Source organism: Schistocerca nitens, chromosome 3 (assembly GCF_023898315.1).
Source record: "Schistocerca nitens isolate TAMUIC-IGC-003100 chromosome 3, iqSchNite1.1, whole genome shotgun sequence".
Taxonomy (NCBI): Eukaryota; Metazoa; Arthropoda; class Insecta; order Orthoptera; family Acrididae; genus Schistocerca; species Schistocerca nitens.
In genome coordinates, this window is record NC_064616.1 from 726,148,468 (window position 1) to 726,174,155 (window position 25,688).

General features: G+C 37.0%; 1 protein-coding gene across 2 annotated transcripts in view; it reads left to right on the top strand.

Moving 5' to 3' along the window:
* LOC126248697 (trehalase-like) overlaps window positions 1-25,688 on the top strand; it is a 238,376-nt gene that overhangs the window by 176,395 nt on the left and 36,293 nt on the right. Inside the window, exon 6 of one of the 2 annotated variants that reach the window (XM_049949980.1) lies at window positions 20,287-22,847. The exons of the other annotated variant lie outside the window; for it this stretch is intronic. The gene's annotated coding sequence lies outside the window, so the exon portion shown is untranslated. Of the gene's footprint in view, window positions 1-20,286; window positions 22,848-25,688 lie in introns of those variants that run through there. 2 annotated transcript variants of the gene reach the window in all.

Here is a 25,688-nt window from a genome sequence, read left to right on the forward strand (position 1 = left end):
TGTATTTGGCATAAAAAACACAATGTCAGTACAGTGCAGAACTTATAAGTAAACAGAGGACAATAAAACTTCTTATAATGAGCATAAAATATAATAAGTAGCAGAACATCCATCACTCATATGGCTGAAATTATTTTCCTTTATATTTGTTACAAAATACATATTTTTTTTAACTCATGGGTCTTTTGACAGGTGCTGTTCCCATGTTTTTCTATCTTTTGCTAATCTTTTCATTTCTACATAAATATACACCTAACATCATCTATATTCTTTTTTACACATTCTAGTCTTGGTTTGCCCTACTATTTTCCCCTCTATTACTCCTTTCAGCATCAACTTTATTGTTCCTGTATGCTGTAGCACATGCTGTTCCACCATTGCCCCCCGAGGCCCAGGCATTGGTGTGTGCCCATCAGCTCGCTCATGAGCAGGTGCAGCTAGTGTGGGTTATTCACCATGTATCCCTACTGAATGAGTTCTGTATGTGCACAAACCACTTCCCTGCCCATGGGTGTGAGGCCAGGGCAGTACAGAGCATATGCTACAGCCCAGATACCTGACTGCTTGGGATGCCAACTGCAGCTCAGTTTGAGCTGCAGCCCAGCTTTAGCTGTAACAGCCTACTGTAGCAGATATCCTATTAACCAGTCCCTTCTTCTGATGAGGGTCTCCCATATAATTATTTACTTAGTTATTCTTTTTAGTAATCTTTCATTTGTGGTTTGGATGAATGCAATTAACATTATTCAATGGCACCATATTTCAAATTCTTCCAGTTTTTTCTTCTCTGGATTGCTGATAGTCCAGATTTAACTTCCATATAATTCTGTGCACCAGAATTGTGGGAAGTTCTTCCTCAGTTTCGTATTAAAATCAAATACCACTAGAGCTCTGCTATTTAAGAAAGCTTTCTTTGACTCTTCCTTCCTTTGACCATCCTGTGTAATCAAGCTCCCTGGATAAAAGAATTCCTTAACTTCATTCACTACTGTGTCATTCCCAATTTTAATATTAGGCATACGGTTATTCTCCTTTCTATTATTCTTCATGTAGTAGTAGTAATAGTAGTAGTTTTTTCTTCCGCCCATGAATCACTTTTACGAAAATAGTAGACTTCATGGTATTACAGTTTAAGAACAAAAAAATTCATATATACAGATACATACAGATATTTACAAGTCTGCCTGAAGCAATTTTAAGAAACCACAAAAACACTAAATCAGGATGGCGAGAACAAAATTAGAGCATTCGTCTCCCTGAATGCCACACCAGTTGGTGAAAAACAGCCCAATCTCTTCTGGTTTTTCCCTAGTTATATATGCAGTACTGTTTTGTTCATGCATTCTTGCAAAAAGTTATTTCATTATGTAAAAATCTAATGCTGCATTGTTCATTCATTTCTCAAAACCAAGCATTGCACACACTATACACACACTATCAGCTGACATCAGAATGATAATGATGTCTGGTTTCTGTTTTCTGCACCACAGCTTCATATTTGCTTGCCTGAAAATTTGGGTTTGGCTTATTAATCTATTTAAACTCCTTACATAATTGATTATATTTTTTTCCTTAGTAAAGAAACACTGAGTGTTTTGTTTATTCCATCTTGGTCAATTTAAGTTCAGTCTAGATCATATTCCATGGTCATGAACAAAGCCAAGAGCTGTTTGGCAGTAATTATCAAGTTTTTTATGTGCATAACTTATCGGTGAATGAACTCACATGGTGTGGCTTCAATCCTCAGGGTTTTGAACAGATTTTTACAACTGGCCTCAAAACTATTTTTGATTATCATTCTTGTGGTTATTTTCTGTAGTTTGATAACTACGTTCGTATTTTGAGCATATGTTTCCCAGAAGAAAATTCTCAGCTAATAATTTAGTGTGCTTATGAATAGTGTGTAACTGAAGGGTACTAACTGTCATGCTCCAGCAACAGGAGTCTAATGCCATGACATGCTGATGACATTATGTTTGCAAGTATCTTCAAGTGCACACGCTGCTTTGACTGACTGTCAGTATTTATTTCTAGAAATTTTAAATTTGTTACACAATTTACAGGGTTGCCATCTACATTTGCCCTAATTCCCTCTTCAAACTGAAATTTGTGGCTTTTGTTTCCTTTATATTCAATGTAAGGTTATTACATACTGACAAATTGTAGACTTCCTGGAGGCTTTCATTTGCTTTCTTTGCAGAGAGTTTCAGTGACTACAATATTGCTGTCATCAGTAAAGAGAATTTTTCCCCCCATGACAAGCAACATTCGGCAAATGACTGATGTATATCAAGAACAGTATTGGTCCTAATATGCTACCCTGAGTAACTCATACATTAATGTACTTTGGTTCTGATAAATTTTTGAGTAAAAGTGGAGGATTATTTGAGATTTGAGTTATCCTGCTCCTTGTACTCTACCTACTAGGTCTGATTGGGACCAGCCATTAGCTACAGCTGTTATTCCTAATAATTTTAGATTATCTAGTAGAATCAACTGTATGAAAATCCTTGGAAAGATCTAATAATCTGCTTATGCCACACTAAGCCTTGCCAAGAGTATCAATTACCACTTTTGTAAATTCTTCTGTGGATGACAACTTCTTCCTCTTCAAAAATCAAGCTGTAATGCACTTACAAGTTTTTATGTATTAAGGTAATTCATTAATCTGTATTTCATAACTAATTCAGTTATTTTTTAGAATAATAACAGTAGGATAATGGACTGATATTAAAGTTTACCATTCTTCGGCAGAAATAAAACTATTGCCTGTTTTAAATAATCTCAAAAGTTAATTTGGAAAGTCTTCTGACATGAATGAGTCAACGCTCTGTAGATATTGTTTCATTACACAGACTGGCATTTCATATAGACCTGTAGACCTTTAGGTTTCAGTTTTGTACAGTTTTCTTGACCTTGTGCTCTGTGGTTGGTAATATCACCATTTATTTCCTGTATAATTATTTATAGGTGTTGTACCTATTTTTTCTACTCTGAAATACTTGAAAAATACTGATTCACAAGGAACTCTCTTCTTCATGCTCTATGGCTGCTTGTTTTGCCTTCTTCATAGTTCACTAGTTGGATAACATGGGCGGCCAGCAATCATTTTGCATAGATACTGCCACTTGAGGCAGAACCACTAAACATAGGACATCCATGGTCTCTGCCATTGATGTATCTTCATCCATTGATAGCAAAGATATAAGCTCTTTCCCCAAAGTCACTAGGTATGGCTGGAAGACTCCAAGTCATCTTGCATATGGTCAGTATAGCCTGGAGTTGGAGTTACTGGAATTGGTGCAGCTGCTGGTAATTGCTGCATACTGCTGGTTTCCACTGATGGTAATATTGATACATTTTCAGCTTGGGTGTGCTGATGAATCTGATGTGGTTGCTTTGCCATTTTCATGTCTGGGCACATGTAAAACACCCATGATCCTGGAGCTGATGGGCTAGCTTCTAGGTCCAGTTGTGCTGGAAGTGGTAGTTGTCATGCTGTTTTTGGCCATGATGATTGGTCAGATGTGGAAACCCTTCAAAGGTATATCTAGTTGATATGTTACTGAACTATTGATGCCTGGTTTTGTACAGTGCACACTGTTGTTTATTGGAGATTGATGATGGTGCCTAGGAGCCAATGAGGTTGATACCCATGCCCACAAATGAAGATGGGATCTTGTTCTTAGAAAGAAGGCTGGGCTTATGGTGAATGCAAGTGTTTATCCAGATGTATGAGGCAAAATGCTGTCCTCGGTTACCTACCATGAGGTAGTTCTGATGGACATTTTCCATTGGTGGATGTATTGTGCTATGTACTTAAAAATGTCATCCATGCTATCCCTGAATTCTTCTTCTGTACATTCAAGAACATGTGTGTCTTGAAAATCTGCAACAGACATTCTGATGCACCATTGGAAGAAGATAGTATGGAGGAGATGGGAGATGTTGCATGCCATTGATGCTACAAAAGTCTAAAAAAGGCTTCAGGCCAGAATCAGGGACTATTATCAGAGATGATGACTTTATGGAGGCCTTATGTTTTAAATACACGGGCTAATAACCAAGTGGTGGCTTATGCTGAGGTGAGAGACATTTGCACCACATATCAGTATAGATATTGATGTGCAAGTTGCTTGGCTCTGCTTACACCCCAGTGCCCTTGACCAAGGGGTGCTACCATCTCTAACAGGCTTTTGGTCACAAGCTGTTTGGTTCTTTAGCCTGCAGACAGGCATCAAGCAACTATTCTGGATCCCTGGTAACTGGGGTAATGTGTGAGGCATGGAGCTTTCATCTGAATTAGCATAACAAGCTGTGGATCTATATGTGATCTTTTGCTGGTACTTGCTGAGAGACTGGGACCAGCACTGTAGGCATTGGGCTGTGTGTTCTGGGATATAGTGATCAGGAGCAATTGTTACCATCTGTGACTTATAGTCAGTGACCAACTAAAATATTCTATCAAGCATTTGTGCTCATGGAATAATCTATGAGTAATTGTCTAGGGCAAATGACGAGGTTTTAGATGATTATATGACTGGACATTCAGATGCATTGATTGTGCAATGTACAATACCTCTACAACCCTGAAGTGAAAGGGATCTGTGGCCAAGATTAGAAGATACTCAGGGGAAAAATGGATGTGGCATAGAGCTTGCATTAGACAGCACTTGAGAGCAGATAATGCTCTTTTACATTTAGAAGTCCACCCATTCTAGAGTCTATCCAGTGACATGGCTGTCATGGCTGCATTTTGAATGAACCATCTTAATAATTTATTTTACCAAGTACTGCTTGAATTTTTTCAGGTTTCCCAGTTCAGGCAGTTTCTATATGTCTTGCAGGTGCAATTCTGTTGGTCACAGTCTGTCTTTGCCCACAATTTGTCCTAACAGAACATTCTAATTACAGTAGAGTTTTGATTATCTTAATGTCACTCTACCAAACAGACTGCTTAACTGAAATGTTAATCAATCGCACATGCCATCCTCCCCCTGCTACAATCTTGCCACATTGGCAAGACATATATTGGACAAACAGTGTGCACCATCAAAGATCTATGGCCGGCCGGGGCGGCCAAGCGGTTAAAGGCGCTACAGTCTGGAACCGCGCGACCGCTACGGTCGCAGGTTCGAATCCTGCCTCAGGCATGGATGTGTGTGTTGTCCTTAGGTTAGTTAGGTTTAACTAGTTCTAAGTTCTAGGGGACTGATGACCTTAGAAGTTAAGTCCCATAGTGCTCAGAGCCATTTGAACCATTTTTTGAAAGATCTATGTTGAGAACACCAGTGGCACATTCAACTAATGTACCAAAAAAGTCAGCGGTCACAGAGCACTGGTTTTCAGAGAATCATGCAATGGAATATGAGCGTACCAGGATTTTAGTGCAGACTTTCAAATACTGGGACAGTTTCATTAGAGATGCTACAAAAATTTTCACCAGAGATAATCTTATCAATAGAGACTGCAGCTGTAACCTCAGCAAGGCTTTGGAACCAGCACTTGATCTAATTAAGAAGACACTCAGCAAACACAATGACATGGTGACAGAGGAAGACAGAGCAACTATATGAACACTGCCACAGATGCCGACACAAGCATCTCCAAGACTGCTGACATGCATCCTCATGAGCAGATTGCAGTGGGAATGGCTTGTGGAGGGAGGGAATATAAGTTAGCCACGTGCCCTCAGGACCTCAGTTTGTCAATACATCTGACAATGACAACATGTCTTATCACTGAAATATTGTTCCTGCTGGACACTATTGATCGGCAGTACGCTTGTATACTGTATGATCAACAAATACATCGGTCTTCCCCCAAACATTAGTTTGCAGGGAGCAAATACAGTAAATTCATTCCAACGGATGTTGATAATGGTTTTAAAGTTATGAATATGACAGCTCCAAGCAGTGTATATTATTGCAATATGTTTTGTGCAATCTATTCATTTCTTTCATGACCCTTTTGTTCATATTCTCTTGTGGAAAATAGATGAAAATTTTTAAGTGGGTAGTTTTGTACATCTCCATACATTGCATAAATCTTTCAGAAATAAACTGAGACCCATTGTCTGCCAAAAGTGATTTTGGTACCCCCACATTGTGAAAAATAATGTTTCTAATTTTTCTACAGAGAAGTGAGCAGCAGTCCCAGCAAATTAACAGTCATTAATTGTTTTGGAACACTATGATGGATTGACTGCATTAATCCTTTAGATGGTCTTTGAATAAAGACATCTCTCACATCCAACTAACCTTCTCTTTATCCTCCTTCATAAGTTGCTAAATATTACAATTTCCTGACTTTTAGTCAGAATTTTTTTAGTGCCACACTGACCACAGCTCTCATATTTGAACAGTAAACTCTTGTGTATTCTATAATACCATTTATCTGAACTGTAATAATTTATTCACTATTTTGAAATCTGGATCTTTATTTTGTTCCTTTATCATGTATTTGCAGATACACACAATCACTTCCATCTTTTAGCCTTGTACATAAATAATCTTATCTGACCCCCATCTGCATCACAATCATCACAATTCATTTTTCCTACTGGCATTGAAGAAAGAGTTACAGCTGCTATGTTGTCTTTACCTTTATGTACCTAATTTCTAGATCAAATTGCTGTAAATATAAGGCCCATTTTGTCAATGTAGGATGTTTTAACCTACACTGTTCTAGGTAACTCAAACTTTGTTGTCTGTTTAAACTACTGTTTTGTGGCCCAAGAAATATCCCTCAGATTTTTGGAATACAAAAACAATGGCAACAGACTCTAATTCAGATATGTACTGGTAATAATTTTTCTCATGATCAACTGAAGTGTTACTAGCCAAATCAACTGTTCTATGTTCCTCCATTTCTCTCCTTCTATTAGCTGAAAGACTTTAAGCCCAAAACAACAAAAACTTGAGACAGCGGTCATACAAAATAGCAAATAAAATGCTGTGTCATACAACAACTTACTCTTCACTAATTCCCTCTTTAAATTTTAAAAGGCCTCTTCACATTCTGACGTCCAATTCCATACGATATTTTTCTTTTACAGATTACCCAAACAAGTATGATTAAATTGTAGAGGTCTAGGATGGGTGGCCTCTACAGTGGCAGGCCTGAGTTGAGATGGTGTGTCATTATCAGGGTGTTGACTGATGCTGGCTCAAGAAAAATCACTAACAGTCACACATTTTATTAGAAAACAAGCTACAGCACTCATAGAATAATTCCACAGGGTCAAAGCACCATGGACATATGCTGACAGCAGCAAGTACATGGGTGTTGATGGAACAGCTGACCTGTGGCCTGCTGGTGGCTAGGCCGGAATGCTGAGTCTCAATGTCCCTTGCAGAACATGCACATCTTAGCGTACTTCTGCAACTCATGACATGTGACACTGGCAGATGTGGAAACCCACTGTGATTCTTGTAATGGAAGACAGCCTACAGAAGTGATATCCACCACTGCAAGTGGAGGTGTACATGTCAGTCTGCCTGCAGGAGTGCAGGCACTTGAATGGCTGCACCACCCTGACAATGAACAGCTGACCTTCATGGCAGAGGGATATCTATGACTGAAACGAGACTGAAGATCGCTTACTAGCTGGAAGGCACCAAGTTCATGAGGGTGAACTTCGAACCAACAGTAGGCTCATCAGTGGTGGAGCTCAAGTCTTGTAGTGGCTGCTTGCAGAACCATGTCACCCTGATACCTGAAATAGTCTTCCCCTCATAGATGGTACTGCCAGACTGAGATACCTTTGGCTAACATTGATGGGTATTCATATAGGTTCAGTGACTACTTGCTGTGCTGAGGCACTGATTTCAACCACATAAACAAAAACAAGGCAGCTGCCTGCCATTGCTGTGGTCATCCTGCCTTTCTGTTGTGTTGTGTTGTGCTGGCTCCTGGCTCACAGTGTGGAAACAGGTTGGTGGTATTGCTGCATCTGATGTAATGGTGTTTTTGGTCAGCTCTGTGCTTGATAGCACAGCCCTTTTGCAACATCCTTGGCAGTGCCACCATTTCACTCCATAGTGCTGAAAAATAGTGTTGGCACAATAAATCTCCATCCCCCAGTAGATATAGTCCCTGGTTCTTAGTTGGGGTAATTCTGCAAAGTCTCAACATATGTTTACACACAGCAAATGGTGTACAGCTCTCCACCTATGCTGCAAGTACCCCTAATAGTTTATCCAGTCAGTACAACAGTGGCTGAGTTATGTTCATTCTGGTGATTCCTGCAACAGTTATAAGTGACATAACTACTTCATCAAGTCCAACATGAAGTTAGTACCTTGGTACATCATTAGCATTTCAGGAACACTAAACTACACCATGTCCTGCACCAATGAAGTTGGTTGTTGATTTGGAATGGTGACCATTGCTATATGTCATGAGCAACAATCAATAATAGTCAGAACACAATAGGTTTCCACTGTCATCTGGCTAAAAGGTCCTAAAATATCCATTCATATAATTCAAAAGGCTTTATTCCCTCCAGTAACTTCTGTAGCAGTACTCACTGACCCCTCAGATCTGCTCACTGAACAAATGGTAAATAATTCCTTATGTATTAGTCTATGTCCTTCCCTTGTCATCTACTAGTAACATTCTTCCTCTCTTCGACCTGTCACTGAATGATCTCCATGCGCAGATATCATGTGATTGTGCACTGCTTTCAGTACATCTTCCTTTAGATCAATGACTCTCAATGACCTATGTAGCAATTCATCATGCACGATGTACTATGGATGTATCATAAACAACTTGCATTCCACATCAGCCTACACTGTTTGCCACTCTGCAAGGTTGTGACCCAGAGCCCATACCACCTAACCTTCCTACTCAATCCATTCATGTTTACATGCTTCCTCCCTGGTTTATGGACTACTTCAAAGACAAATTTACTCAGTCTCAATGCTCACCTCATCAGTCGGCTTGACGGATCTTCAACACTAACAACCACATTAATGCTGCGTGATAGGTTACCACACTGAATTTTTTATGGTACAGGTAGCATCTAAAATGTGTATCCCCATGTATCAGACTCAACCTCTCCTTCTGTGTTATGGAGTAATTCCTCTCAGTCTCGTTCAACTCCTGTGAGGCATAAGCCACAGGATCTTCGTAACCATGTATTAACTGACTCAAAACATACCCCAGTGCCTGGTTGAAAACATTGCATTATAGTACAAACTTCACTTAATTGAGAAAGATCAACACCAGATGAGATGTCAAAGCCTCTTTCAGCTTCCCTAATGCCCACTGCAGTTTTACACCCTTCTTTTAGTAATTGCATAAGTGCCTGTGCAATGTCTGCAAACTCCTTCACAAATTTTCTGTAGTAATTGGTCGACCTCAGGAATGATTGTAACTCCTTACATGTCTGACGAGCCAGAAAATCCTACACAGCCTATATTAATTTTGGGTCTGTTTTTACCCATTCCTGACTAATCACATGCCCAAATACAGTTCTTCCAGGGAAAAATGACACTCGTCCATATTTAATGTAAGGCACATGGCACATAAGCTCTCAAATACTTCCCTCAGTCATGATAGGTTACCACATTGAATTTTTTATAGTACAGATAGCATCTAAAATGTGTGTCCCCATGTATCAAACTTATCCTCTCCTTCTGTGTTATAGAAACACGTACCCCTTGAAAACAAAGTTATTTTGTCAAGGTACATCAAACATTGCTAAGGAGCCAAACACCTCAGTATTCCATCCAACAACCGCTGGAAAGTGGCCAGTATATTTTCAACCAGAATGGAATTTGTGATACTAATAATGGCCCCAGGGACCCAAAAACACAATCTTTGCCTGGCCCTCCAGAACTACCTTGAACTGATACACACACCTCAAATATGTCATAGAGAAGTACTGGCACTGCCCCAGGTTGTTGGGGATTTCCATAACGTTGGGTATGGGGTATGCAACTGTTATTTTTTTACTATTCAGATGCTGATAGTCATGACAAAATCCAAACTTTCTGTTCCATCTGTTGATCCTTTGGGTACAGTGGTGACAGCTGCTCCCAAGGGCTAGGGGTCTCTTTATTATGCCATCACTCAGTTGTTGTTTAATTAAGTCCTCCATAGCTGACTCTAAATGCTGAGGTACACAATACATTTTCTAATTTACATGTGCTCCATTCCCCTTTGGAATTCTATGTTGCCTTATGGGCATTGCTGGTAATGGGACCCGAGGATTAAATAGATCCTTGAATTCTAATAATAATTCTTCCATTTCCACTCTCTCTGTTCCTTTCAAATTTTCTACCTCTGCCTGTAATGCAGTTGTAGCAGTGGTTTGTGTTTGATCATGGCCTACACATGACATGTCCAAATCATCTTCATCCAAAATTTCTAAACTCTCTACCAACAATTCTTTGGTCATATTCATCTCGTCAAGACCCAAGTAACCTCAGCTGATGAGTGCCACTCTCTCCTCTTCCATCTCCTGTGTGCATACAACTATTCACCATATAAAACATCACGATGCGTCCAATACACCATTATTGTCTAGTGGCTCAATCAAATACAATATGCTAAAAGGCAGTGCTGGCTCCACACTCACCCAAAGTAGATTTGCGGTGTCTTCCAGCACTATATCAAGTGAATTAAATCTTATTAAAGTTGTCTACTGGTTAACTTGTTTGTCCCATAAGGCAGATGTTTCTTGCTACAGCTCTTCACTGCTGACAGCTTCCATCCATTGGAACACCATTCCCTTGAGTTCCACCCCAAACTCAAAACTTAATATTGCTGAACTTAGTGACTTCACATTACTATCACCCATCCCATGTGCTGCATGATTTATTAACAAATGTATCACCTCCTGTTTGGAAACACCCTGCGTCCTGGACTCTGTCATTGTGGAACCTTTATCCCCAATGCACAACCAAATACACTAAAACTGCAATACCAGGACAATAAATACGATCATAAAATACTAATTGCACCTTGAGTCTCATCATGAGCCACTTTGAGTCGGTACACTGCCTAGCAGTATGGCTATAATAATGGCATGTGAAACACTCCATTGATACCAATTCAGCAAATGGTGCATTGTGCTCTAAAGGTAGCTCTACAAGCACCTTACTGGTTGCAAACAGTGCTCTCTAGCATTGCCATGTAATTGTGACAAATCAGCTGGTCCCTTCAATTTCATAAAATTTTTCTTACAGTTTATGATAAGTGTCACCTTCAACCTATCTCCTCTGCTCACAAAAGTAGGAGAAAGAAAACAGAAGTTTGTCCACTCACTCCATTGTAACACTTGATGTTAACTGCTGTGACTGTGACATGATGGTGGGTCCAGCTGCCCACATCTGTCTCAGAAATGCTTCTGATACCAAAATGTAGAGGCTCAGGGTAGATGGCGTCCACAGTGCCAGAGCTCAGTTGAGGTGGTGTACTGTCTTCAGGATGTTGATTGAAGGAGACTCATTAATTGTCACAAATTTTATTAGAAAACAAGTTACAGCACTCATAGTGTCATTTCATAGTGGTAAGGCAACCTTGGCATGTGCTGACAGCAGCAAACAGGACAGTGCTGATGCAACAGGTGGCCATCATGCTGCTGGCAGATGGGCTGGAATGCTAATGCATGACACCTGCTGCAGCACATGCGCCATCTTGGTGAAACTCTGCAACTCAGGGCAGGGGATGTTTGCAGATGCAGAAACCTGCTGTGATTCTTGTAGTGGAAGACTGCCTCCCTTTTTGGTGTCCACTCTTGTGAGTGGAGGCCTACAGTGTCAGTTTGCCTGTACAACTGCAGGCAGTGGAACAGCTGTACCAGCCGAGTCACAAATGGCTACCCTCCAGGGAAGAATGCTGGTTGTGGCTGAAGTGGGCCCAAAGGTGACCCACCAGCTGGAAGCTACCAAGTCCAGAAGTAAGATCTTTGGCGGTGGAGCCCAAGTCTCATATGGCTGCTGGCAGAACCATGTCAGACCATTGCCTGACATATTCTTCTCCTCGTAGATGGTGCTGCCAGGCTGAGATGCCTTTGGCTGAAAATGATGGGTATTTATACAGGTTCAGTGGCTTCTTATACCACAACTTCACTTCCAAATATGTACACCAAAACAAGGCAGCAGCCAGAAAATGTAGCAACTGGTCCACCACTGCCATGGTAGCTTTGCATTTCTGCAGTGTCATCAGCATGCTGGCACTGGCTCACAATGCCGAAACAAGATGGTGGTACTGCTGTGTAATGCTCCGTGCTCAGCTGCTTCCATGGCCTTTTCAACAGCTGTGACCGTGCTGCCATTTCACTTCATAGTGCCAGAAAATAATGGTTACACTACAAAATGTTTGGTCAGTCACAATTTTTTATTGTATCCAAACAAACCAGACATTTTCTTCTATTGTTTCTAGGTGCTAGGAAGTCTACAGTTGCTTTCAGTTTCCCTGGGTCAGATTGTATTCCTCTTTTGTTATTTATATGACTTCAAAATTAAATTTCTTTTCTTACGACCTCGGATTTACTTAATTTCAACTTAATACCCCCTTTGCAAATAGCTTTAAATATTTCGTCAAAAAATGTACAGTGTTCATACCAATAAGAACTATCAGCCAAGTCGTCGTCTACATAAACTGTCATTTTGTTAAGCCAAGCCAAAATGAGATAGCCAAGATCTTATTAATAGCTCTGATAAAGATACACACAGATAAATATAGTCCAAAAGAAACTACACATTACTGATAACACCTTCATGCAGAAAAGCTGTTCATGGTCTGAATTCTTTAGCCAAACTAATGTTCTGGAAACCAAGGTCACGTAATAGAAAGTAAGAAGTTTAGAGCCATGGAATTTTTTGTAATATTTCATCTGTGTTAGCTGGTGTGTTATTTTCCCTCAGGACTATTTCACTTTACTTTCTTGCATTCAAAAGAACTCTGACACCCTCATTCTTGTTTCCAACTAGTGTTAATGGGTTGTTGTACCTACTGTTTGATCTTTAGATTCTACCCCATTCCAGCTTTTTCTCTATTTCCTTCCTTACACACCATTTCATAGAAAATGGGATAGCACAGGGCTTAATGAAAAACGATCCATGTTCTTTTAATTTAGTTTTTACACTCACAATCTTTCACCAAGCCAAGTTTGTTAGAAGATACCTTACTTCTCTGAAGTAGCACCTTCTTCATATCAGCCCTTTCACTAGATGCTAAATACTCAATATTTTTAATTTTCTCTCCAACTGCATTTTCCCTGCTTCAAATTTATCTAATTTAATGTGCACTGGTCTATTTACTGTCTACACACGTTTTGTCAGTCCAGTACCACTGAAAACCATTGTTTATACACAATTTCTTGTCACTGCTTTTCACCATACAGTTCCTATATTGCTAGTCTCCTTTAACCTCAACAGCATTGTGAATACATTTTACCACATGTAACTGTTATTAAAGGCATAAATTCATTCAAACAATGCCACAGGGCCATGGTGGGACTGTTCCTACATGTTTTATTCTGCACTCAGTGTCACATCGAAGGAATTTCAGTGAACTGTGGTAAAACTGATGTTATGGACAATATTCCAATAATGTGCACCATACAACTTTTAATTACATAGCTTTTCCTATATCTATTTTCACTGTAGTCAGTAAGATGACCAGATCTAGCTCTCATATAAAATTAGCTTACCTTACACAGGGAAACACCTTCACCTTACTACTCATCAGTATGGCAGTGATATAATATTCACAATACATAGTCACAATTAAATTCTGACACAACAAACAACTTACACAATAGTGGTTTCAATTTATGTAGGTGATGGGTACACAGTGTCTTTTTATCAATGACATAAACAAATGAGTGTCCATGTGGGCACAATATGTGGCCAGAGTCAAAATTATTCACACATTTGCTTGGCGGAAAATTTCATAAAAGTTAATATCAGTCACTAAATGGATTTGACAAATTAAGAAAGCCACATGGATACAATGAGCATGTGAATACTGGTGACAGACATGTACTTGTTACTGGAATATTACATGGACTTGTTACATAGAAAACTTGCCACATGTTGTTGCCACTAAGGTTTAGACTGCCACTAAGATTTTAGACTGAAAATTTTGGGGTGGGGGTTGTCCTTACAAAGACTGGCATTTGAACATCTATGTATTTCAGAAACTACATAACGGTTTGAAAAACTGCTAGGTGACATTTTTCTAATTTAAATAATCTATATATTACAACAGTAATTTGGTTTACAAAATATGTGATGGGTTAGTAAAATGTAAAAGATTATGGGAACATTTTGTACACCTACATTGGAAATAACCCATTACAAGTACAGTTGGCATTCTGAAAATTATGGTAAATGGTGCAAATTCATAATTAATTAGTGAAGGTTGTCACTGTGTCCAGAAAATCTAAATCTGCAATCTGTTAAGTTTAAGAGTTTCAGAAATATTGGAACAAGTTACTGTAAAGTCTGGATTTTGATCTTCCTAATGAGTAGTGTCAACACTTCTGAGACTACCTATCAGCTCAGTCCAAAATAGCATTATCCACTATAGTAAGAATTTTAATTGTCAATTACTTTTAATGAATTGTGTTTCCAGTAAAACTAAAGGTACTGTTGAGATCTGTATATTGAAAAATATAGTCTGAATAATAAATTTGCATGATGCACAACCTGATTAATGTTTTTAAAAGATGCCAGTTATACTGTACTATATATGCACCATGTAGACAGTCAGATAAATGGTGAAAAATGAGAAGGAAATGAATTAATTGTTAACAGGAGTGGAATCATAGCATGTGGGTGGATTCCAACTTGCTACATTATGAAGTTAGCTGCCATCAGTGGTATTTCCCACTTTGCATTAATGTACCTCAAAAGTCCATTAAGGTATGTCCAATCATGAGACTAGAACAGCTCAACAAATTGTACATTGATGCCACTAGTCAGGAACACTATATTGTCCAGTTCACAACCTATATTAATGTCCAAACCATGTCCAAATTGTTTCCTGTCCAACCCACTATCACTACACAGTTCCCTTTAGTAAAATCCATACATGAAGGCAGTAAGTCATTTAACACTAGACATAGCCATGCACTTGGCTTGACTGAGGCACTGTTCTTGTATACTGCCTTAAACTTCCCTATAACTGGGAACCTACAACTCATGGCTACCATCTAGCAACAACACTTTCTTGTTCACAATGTTTTGTGCACTTCTAGGCTTCCTGGACATGCTTGAAGCATGCTGTACATTTTCTGCTTCTACTCCAACCTCAGGTTCTTCTCCACTTAAACTGTTGCAATGGTAGATACCTATTTTCTATGTTTATGATTAAAAAAACCATGGTGAAACAATCCAATTACCACTGTCTTTCCCATTCTCTCTATGCCATATTTCATGTTAAGCATGTCATCCATTCCTTTCAGCAGATCTTCTAAATCTTCTTTACATCAGGGCCTATGTTATCTCTGAATCACAGCATTGGTATCTGTTCCCCTTGACCTATTATCAGCTCTTAGAATAATAATGATTATAGTAGTTTACAATAATTCCTCATACTTCTAAAACACTAAATAAAGACTTAGTGAACACTTTGTTGATTTTTCCCACACTTAATGATTGCTGAAATAAGTATGTTCATCAGATGGAATACATTTACTATCAAAATCACTGATACCGTTATAAAAGCCAAAAGTTCACAATTATATGAAATTGACTAATGACATAAACAAGACTTATGTCTCAGCTACAGTTGCAGGTAGCCATCATTAGTGTTATAAAATAAATAAATGCCATCAGCCAAAAAAAGTCTGAAGACTGGATTAATAAAAAATAGATAAAAGATGGTAGTTTTAATGCTACAGGCACTTCATATAGTCTCTCACCACTTGACTAGAATACATGGAACATTTATACAACAACAGATTCACAACTTCTTCCCTCTTCATGAACCATCAGAGACCCAATTCTGCACTGCATCATTTTGTGGTAGGATTGTATTGATAACACCAAGTCTTGTCATCCATTGCCATTTTTTCCAGAAAAGAATTGTCTGTGTCTTTCATTTCAATCAATTCACAGCAGGAGTCCAAAAATTGATGTTTTTGTTCAGGAGTCAAGGTGTGCAGAACAAATTTTGCATACAATTTTCACTTCTTCAAGACATTCTGGAGAATGCCTTGATTTAGATATGTTAAGTTTATTACTCCATTGTGATTTGTGACACACTGTTGACCCACTGTAGCTGCACATCCACTGCTTAACACTGCCTGATCACAACTGACTGGTCAAATACACATCTGTTGTTTACAGTTGTTAGTTCAAGCTGCCACTGTATTTGTTACACTAATGTCACTTATATGCTAGGAATAAAGTTGGTCTTGGAACTTTTTGTGTGGATGGTGTAGGTTTCATTTTATACCATGAGACATTTATACACTGAATAGAATTTTACATCTACTTGCTTTGATCCAAACGTTTAATATTCAGATTGTCCAAAAACACTGGATCACAACTGTTTGAACATCAGCTACAACATTTGAAGCAACAAATAAAAAAAAAGGAAAATAACACATGATGTGCCTAGGAAAAAGGTGACAGGGTCATACAACTCAGATCTGAAGCCAAGAAAAACATTACATTTTCTTTCCCCCTCTCCCTTCCCCTCACACTCACCCTTCCTTGTGTGGCAGGATTCTCATAATCTGGATTCTGAACAAACTGCATTCAGTCTTTTCTTACTTCATCAGGAGTATTTTCATGCTTTTAAAAGTTTGTCCATATTTATGGGTGTGGACTGGTAAACAGTAAATATGATTTGGAGAATAGGATTAAATCTTCTTCCAATGGCAACAATCTGTAAAGTATACATTTTATTACATAACTGTTTTCATAATATGCCATTCCATATTCAAATCTGCACAAATAATGACAATGTTCTCCATCATATAATACAATTTACATTGAAGTGCCGAAGAAACTGGTGTAGGAATGTGTATTCAAATACAAAGATATGTGAGCAGGCAGAATATGGCGCTACAGTCAGCAATGGCTACATAAGACAACAAGTGTCTGGTGCAGTTGTCAGATCAGTTGCTGCTGCTACAATGGCAGGTTATCAAGATTTAAGTGAGTTTGAATGTGGTGTTATAATCAGTGCATGAGTGATGGGACACAGCATCTCCAAGATAACGATGAAGTGGGATTTTTCTTTATTACCATTTCAAGAGTGTACCATGAATATCAGGAATCTGGTAAAATATCAAATCTCCAACATTCCTGTGTCTGGAAAAATATCATGCAATAATAGGACAAACAATTACTGAAGAAAATCATTCAGCGTGACAGAAGTGCAACCCTTCTGAAAGTTGCTGAAGATTTCAATGCTGGGCCATCAGCAAGTGTCAGCATGTAAACTACTCAATGAAACATCATTGATATGGGCTTTTGGAGCCAAAGGCCCACTCATGTACCCTTGATGACTGCACAACACTGACATTGGGCTGTTGATGACTGGAAACATGTTGCCTGGTCAGGCGAGTCTCATTTCAAATTGTATTGAGCGAATGGATGTGTACAGGTATGGAGACAACCTCAAGAATCCATGGACCCTGCATGTCAGCAGGGGTCTGTTCAAGCTGGCTGTGTAATGGTGTGCAGTTGGAGTGATATGGGACCCGTGATACATCTAGATAGGACTTGACAGGTGACACATACTTAAGCATCCTTTCTGATCACCTGCATCCATTCATGTCCATTGGGCATTCCAACACACTTGGACAATTCCAGCAGGACAATTTGACATCCCACACATCCAGAATTGCTACAGATTGGCTCCAGGAACACTCTTCTGAGTTTAAACACTTCAGTTGTACACCAAACTCCCCAGACATGAACGCTATTGAGCATATGTTGGATGGCTTTCAATGTGCTGTTCAAAAGAGATCTCCACCCCCTTGTACTCGTATGGATTTATGGAAACCCCTGCAGGATTCATTGTTCAGTTCCCTCCAGCACTACTTCATACATGTCCATGACACATCGTGTTGTGGCACTTTTGCATACTCACAGGATCCCTACATGCTATTAGTCAGGTGTACCAGTTTATTTGGCTTTTCAGTGTATGATATTGCTACATCTTGTGTGAGTGACAACACTGTCACTATTTGTGTATGTCTGAAAATGGTTTATAACATTCCCAAAACAGTTATGCAGTAAAGTGATAAAGTTTACTGCGTGTGACTCTTGTACGGAAGATTCATTCCAATCCTCATATTTCACTCTTCTTTTCTGCTCTAGATGAATAAAATATGTTATGGAATTTTCCATAAATGTTCCTTGTGCTTCCATTAAAATTGTATGCTCTTTTTTCTGAGCATGCTCAGTCATTTCACTTTTATGGTGTAAATACTTATTCAGTACACCACTGTGTAGATTGGATGGCACATATTAGAAAATTGTTATGAAATGAAAATGACTGACAGTCAGTCCAATATAAAGATGACTCTCAACATAAATAAACATAATGTAATGCACAGAAATACACAAAGAGGCCTGATATCATCTGACTACATGTTTAACAACCAATCACTGGAATCATTTTCTATCATCAGTTACGTGGGAGTATCCTATAAATTTATTGAACTGTAAGCCCCTTTTGAATTCCTCTTTGAGCTTCAGTCATTGATATAATAAATAATGGTAGAATTTTTCAATGAAGTTGCTCATACTTCAGATATTTAAAGTGCTGTCTACACTCATTTATTTTATGAGCTACAATGAAATGTGATCAACATGTAGTTTTACTTTGAGCACTAGTTGTCAAAAATAGTAGGTCAATAACCCACATAGACTCACATTAAGCTTAACTTCATTCTATGAGTGACAATTTTAATACAGGTTCTACATAGTTATATTTACCAGCTGTGAGTAACTGACTAGCCATGACTGATAAATCATAACTGCTTAGAGGCAACTCACAATGGCATTGTCCACTATGCTCATTTATAGAGTAGGAAATTCTCTATAAATTATTTACATAGTAATAAAATACAGATTGCTTACTTTTTAAATAATAACATGAAAACAACGTTTGAAGGAAGTAATTATACATATTCAGAAATCAGAATGTCTTGTGCACCTACTGGGTCAATATTCTTTTATATTAGGTTCTACTTTTATGGTTAGGTGCACAAATTTCTCTCATGTTTACTGCTAAAGCCCACTAAGATTATTCCAGAAAGAAAATTTTATACATAAAATATTTCATTAACTCTCATATTTTCCCAGTAATCTTATATATCTCTAGAAACAAAAATACCAGGGCTGCAAGTTGGTAATACTGGATCTTTGACGAATTACATTTTGCAATTTTGGGTTTCTTACAAAAATTGTCGATTCATAACTAGGGTAACAATAATATATAGATGCTATAAAAATGCTTTATGGTTTAGGGATGATAACAGGACAAGCTGACCTGTCACACCTTTCCACAGCTCAGTATGTCTTAATAGATTCAAGGCGGAACAGTCACATAAATTTAACAGTGGGGAAGGGCGATTTAATGCAAGACTGTTTAGACAATGTAAGTTACCTACAGAGGATGACACTTCAGGCCCCTTTTTTTATGAATACTTCAGTGTTATTCATTGATCTGGAACACTTAACAAGTGAAATTAATGGAAGAGATATAAAGAAGATTCAAAGAAAGCTGCATGATTTTTCAAGAGTTTGTGCATGAATGTCACACAAATGCTTAACAGCCTCCACTGAGAGGTGTTGTGAGTTGTGGACAGTCTTAGTCTCAAAATTTCAATAGCTCAAATTCAAATACAATCCCAAAAACATATTACTTCTTACAGCTTATAATGAATAAGAAGGTAAAGGTCACAATATTACCAACAATTTTTCTTCCTGCATACCACAAGTGAATGGAAAATTGATGGGTGTGGGGGCTGTGATTCTTTTATTCAATGTAGTCTTCACTACGCACTGTACAGTGGCTTGCAGAATACAGATGTTTTAGTGTGATTTCTGTGTAATACTGACATTATTGCAATGTGACATAAATTACTGTTGTTATTAGTCTTTTTCAGTGCAAATAATAATATAAAACAGAGTAAGCATAACATAATTTTTATGGTAAACTGTAATAAGTTCATTCTCCAAATATAAGTGAAATTAAGTAGTGAGTTTTGTCTCATCCCTGTTTCATTTCAATAATATATAAGAAGACACTGTTTTAATTTTAAGGTCTACTGATTTTTCCCATTCCTTTCTGTTTCAGATTCATGTGCCTTTATTCAGTTAGCAGATAAGGACTAATGCATGACTGTTAACTACTGACTATAAGTTCAAGCAGCACATCTCTGAAAACTGCATTCAGTTATTCCCACTTCAATGATGACGCTGTTCCCAGCCAAAAATGTAATCCTCCCTCATGGTTGACAAATAGTATGTACTGAAACAGTTCCTGTTTGTTGGCTGCTGATTGCATATATAAATGATTATTAGAAACATTGACACTATTTTCATCAGGCTGTGTATGTGAGAGAGACAGTGAGTGCGTGTGTGTGTAGAGAGACAGAGATTTTCTTCCTGAATGAAAGACACATTTTGTTACTGATATTGTGCATACCATAAAATAGTGCATGTCATGAAGACAGCTGTTGAGAACCACACAGATACTGAAAAGACCTGTAATTGATATAGTTACAAGAATTTATAAAATATTTCTTTAACTTACTAAGTCCTTGTTTTCACTTTTTTTAACAAAGTTATAATGATATCTGTTTTTAATTAAACCAAACAAATTCACTGTCTTTCTTCAAACATTACCACTAAGCACTAGATAATTTTCTATCAGGAAAACAAAATCCAAGAAGTCGCAAAATTTTGCTGTATTGCAGCAGCATTTGTTCCTCAAATTTATAGTAGTTTATAATGCTCTTTGCATGGTTAATTCCTTCTTGACTGTCTCTTTATTTGCTATCCCGCAAATATCTTTTCCTTATTTATATTATTTATTTGTGTTCTACCTATGTCTTACTATAGACAGTATTAAATATGTGGATAATTATTATAGTGAACATTCCAACAACAGGTATTTTACACTTGCCAAGATTTCATTTCCAATCAGTATATTGAGAAATTGAGTGTTACACATAAAGTTATCACATATCTCAGCATTCACTTCTATTTTTATAGATTAGTTGATAGTTGCTTGTGCTGTAGGAAGATTTTAAAAAGACGACTTCAGAGCCTAATATAAAGTCATATGTATGGATCTACATTTTGTACATAGTTCCTTATACTCCAGCCAGCATATCTGTTTCAGATTTACTTCGATTTAAATTTTTAAGATTTAATACTAATAGTTATGTGAAGCTGATAAAAGGTCATCACATCAAATGGCCAAATTTTATAGTACTGATTCTGAGTTTGATAGTAGGCCTTCTTGTATTTGTTCTGCAGACACATATCAATAGCATTAGCTCAAGGAATGGTTGTAGGAAGAAAAGAGATAAAACTGGTATGTTGCATTAATAAAAGAGAAAAAAAGTATAATTATTTTAACTAGAACAGGCAAATCAGTGGATAGTTGCATGAATATTTAAATCTTAAAGTAATTTTACCAACCATTCTTAGCATTTTGTCATACCAGTTTCATTGAAACATGAATGCATATAAACTCATAATTGAATTATTCCACAAAATGCTGTAAATCACCATTGCTCTAAGTATATCTCTACTGCTTTCTTTTTTGTACCAAATACGTGAAAGATGTATTATTTATGCTTTTTCATATATTATGAAATACTCGAATATCAGTTCATTTTTAAGGTCATGTTGGCTTAGTGCAGTATCAGAAGTTTGGTCATTTGAGTTACATGAAATTTTCATTTAATTTACTAAATATTCCCTATTTCCTTGTGGGCAAAGTTAGTGAGATAAGAGGCTCATATCTGCTCAGTGTATCACGTAGTACCTTAATTCATATTGCTGTAAATAAATGTAAAAATTACTTTTTACATGCAAATTATTGTATAACTGTCCCTAAACATAGAAATAGGTTTGCTGGTGGATGTAAATACCTTCTAGGAAATGGTCATTTTGTATTGTTTGTGAGTATGTACACTTGCTGCACTTGCTAAATCCAAAACTGTTATGTTTACAGTTCTTTTTTGTTATAAAAGATAAACAGTCAACAGAAATCAAAGTTATCCTGGAACTTCTAATATTCTATTGTGCAATTTTTGCATTAAATGTTGCAAAAGCTACTAGAGAAAGCCAAAGCTTATTTATAATTTTCTTCCATAAGATACTTTCAGAATCAGTTAAGATGTAATTTAGCTTGATTTATTTGTACATATTTTAAAATTAGAAAACATAACTTGTAAATCACATGCTGTCTTGAAAAGAAATGAAGGTTTGCTATATATAGTTTTGGAGTGCCCAAGTGATTTAAATTTGGCTGAAATTTAAAGCTTATACTTAACAAATTAACCCTTGTGAAACTACATTTGTCCTAAAATTACTACAGCATGGTGTTTTCTATCTCTGTTGAAACAGTTGTGCTGTATCTTGTGGCATGTGAGAGTCGTTGTCTAAATTTTCACTACATGTACCATTTGTTTTATTTTACAGAAAGTTATAGATGTGTTGTTTAGATAGATTTAAGTTGTTATTTGTGTTATGAAGAGGTGTGATCTGATGATAAATACTAGGCATGCATGATCAAAGTATTAAAACTTCTGGCTGTGACAGATTTTTGCAGCATGTAGTAGCTCTCTTGTGCAATGTACTGTAGCACAAAGTTTTTGAATGTATTTTGGATTTACATATATATGAGCACATCATTATAATTAAAATAAAATGTTTATATTCTGTATAAAACTGCATTTATGTTTATTTCCAATATTTACTGTGACTAATATAGTCACCTGGAATGGTGCTCCACCATGTGGTCAACGAAGAAACGCATTACGAGGGCACTCTCTGGGAATAAAATACCTCTGAGTACTTGAGTTCAGTATTAATCCTTATTTTTTAAAATAACTTTGCAACAAATTTCAACTGCTTTGGATATTCTGATCAGCATTTAATATGAGCCATATACCTGACTGTGCACATAATATTTCACAAATATCTCTAAAATAAGGTTGGACAATCTGGATAACAATTTTTTCCCTATCGAAACATCTACCAATGCTAGGGATGACTCATTTCCTTCACTTCATTTTGATTCTCAATAACTCATTTCTTTTCATTGTTTCTGATTGATATCACATGTTTTGTCATCCCCGTGCTCAGCTGCCACACTAACATCTTATGACATTCACCCCAGGTGAAAGGACTGCTCTCTTTCCAACCTGATAGTTACCTCTAATTTAATTGTTCATTAGTGTTCGTAATAATTATCCCAAAATCTTCTATAATCTGTTTTATATATTCTAGTCTTTATGTACCCCAACAGTTTTTTGCCTCTGACACTTCTTCTAGAGTTAAATTAACTACTTCCACATGAGCAGTGTTCTTTCCTTGCTTATTCATTTTTTATTTGGCTATTCAAGTTTTAACCTATTTCTACAGCACCACATTTCAGATCTGCCAATTGCATTTTCTCCATAATTTTAATGATCTATGAGTCACTTGTGGATGATGCTGTGCACTAGATTTTCAGTTTTAGGAAATTGTTTTTCAATTTCATTCCAACATTTGATATCATGAGAGTTTTTGTCAAAGGAAGCTTTTTTCATCTACACCAACCAACTATGGATATCTTCCTTGCTTCTACCATATTGTGTAATTTTGCTTTATAGGCTGGAAATTTATTTGGCTTCTTCTACTACTATGTCTGTGACAGTTTTTATGTTAAACAAGTATTTTCTACCTTTATACTACTTTCCATCACTTTCATCTTAGTTCTGCTTATTATTAACCCAAATATTGTGTTAAGTTCCCATTCTTTTACACTCAGTGGGTCATATAAATCATCCTTCTTTAGGCCAAATGTGTAATGTTATCAGAAAAATTTAATTTTCATATCCATCACCACAGAACATTTAGTGATACTAAACTTCAGTTATTTCATCACTTCAACAATGACTGCTGCAACAATAGCATTACGTTGCTACACTGTCTTATATCCTTATTATGATATACTTGTCTCATAGATCATGTGGAGGCTCATTTTTTCCAGTCTAAGGACATATTGAATGCATGGTGAGCATCTCATTTTATATGATGAGATATTTACACACTGAATAGATTGTTACATATACTTGCTTTGATCTGAAAGGTGAACATACAGATTGTCCAAAAACATTGGATCACAAATGTATGGAGTTCAGCTACATCTTTTGAAGCAAAAAATAGATAATAAAGAGAAACAACACATGTTGCAGCTAGGAAAAAGGCAGCAGGATCATACAACTCTGATCTGAGGTCAATAGAAACATTACTGTTCACATTCTATTATGTAAATGTTTTCATAATGTGATGTTACATATTAAAATCTGCACAAATAATAACAGTGCTGTCCATCACACAATTCAATTTATTATGATGCCACATTTTGTGTTATGGACAACACTGTCACTATTTGTGTACATTTGAAAAATGTCTGTGACATTCCCAAAACAGTTAAGCAGTGAAGTGAAAAGGTTCACTGTGTGTGGCTATTGTAAGAAGATTATTTCCAGTCCTCATTTTTCATTCTTCTTTTCTGCTCAAGATGAATCAAATATGCTATGGAATATTAATATTTAATCCTCTTTCATAAATTTTCCTTGTGCTCTCATTAAAATTGTATGCTCCATTTTCTGAGCACAACCAGTCATTTCACTTTTATGATGCAAATACTTATTCAATATACAGTTGTATACATGTATGACACATGTTAGAAAATTGTTATGTAATGAAAAAACACTGACGGTCAATCCAACATAAAGATAACCCTCAACAGAAACAAATATAATGTAGTTCACATAATACACAATCTGACTACATGATTAACAACCAATCCCTACAATCATTCACTATCATCAGTTACCTGGGAGTATCTTATAAATTTATTGATCTGTGAGGTCTTTCTGAATTCATCTTTCAGTCTCCGGCATTGGTATAATAAATGATGGTAAAATTTTTCAATGAAGTAGCTGATACTGCAGACGTTTAAAGTGCTGTCAATGTGCATTTATTTTACTAACTATAATGAAATATGATCAACTTGCAGTTTTACAGTGGCCATTATTTGTCAAAAATAGCAGGTCAGTAACTTACTTAGACTCACATTAAGTTTAACTTAGTTCTATGAGTGACATTTTTAATACAGTTCCTACACAGTTATATCTGAACTGTATTTCCATTTATCTGAAGATTTTGGGCACCTTATCTGATACTAAAAGAAAAATCTGACAGGACACTGAAATACCTGAGTAGAAACAAGACCCTGGAACAGATGAAATTCCCACAAAATTATTAAGATCTTCAGGAGAACTAGGCATAATAAAAGTATTCCATCTGGTTTGTGAGCCATATTATCAGGAAAAACAGCCTTATATTTAAAGAAGAATGTAATAATTCCAGTTCCAATAAGGCAGGTGGTGACAGAAGTGAACATCAGCACACAATCAATTTAGTAAATCATAGTTGCAAAGCACCAATGTGAATTATTTACAGGCGAAT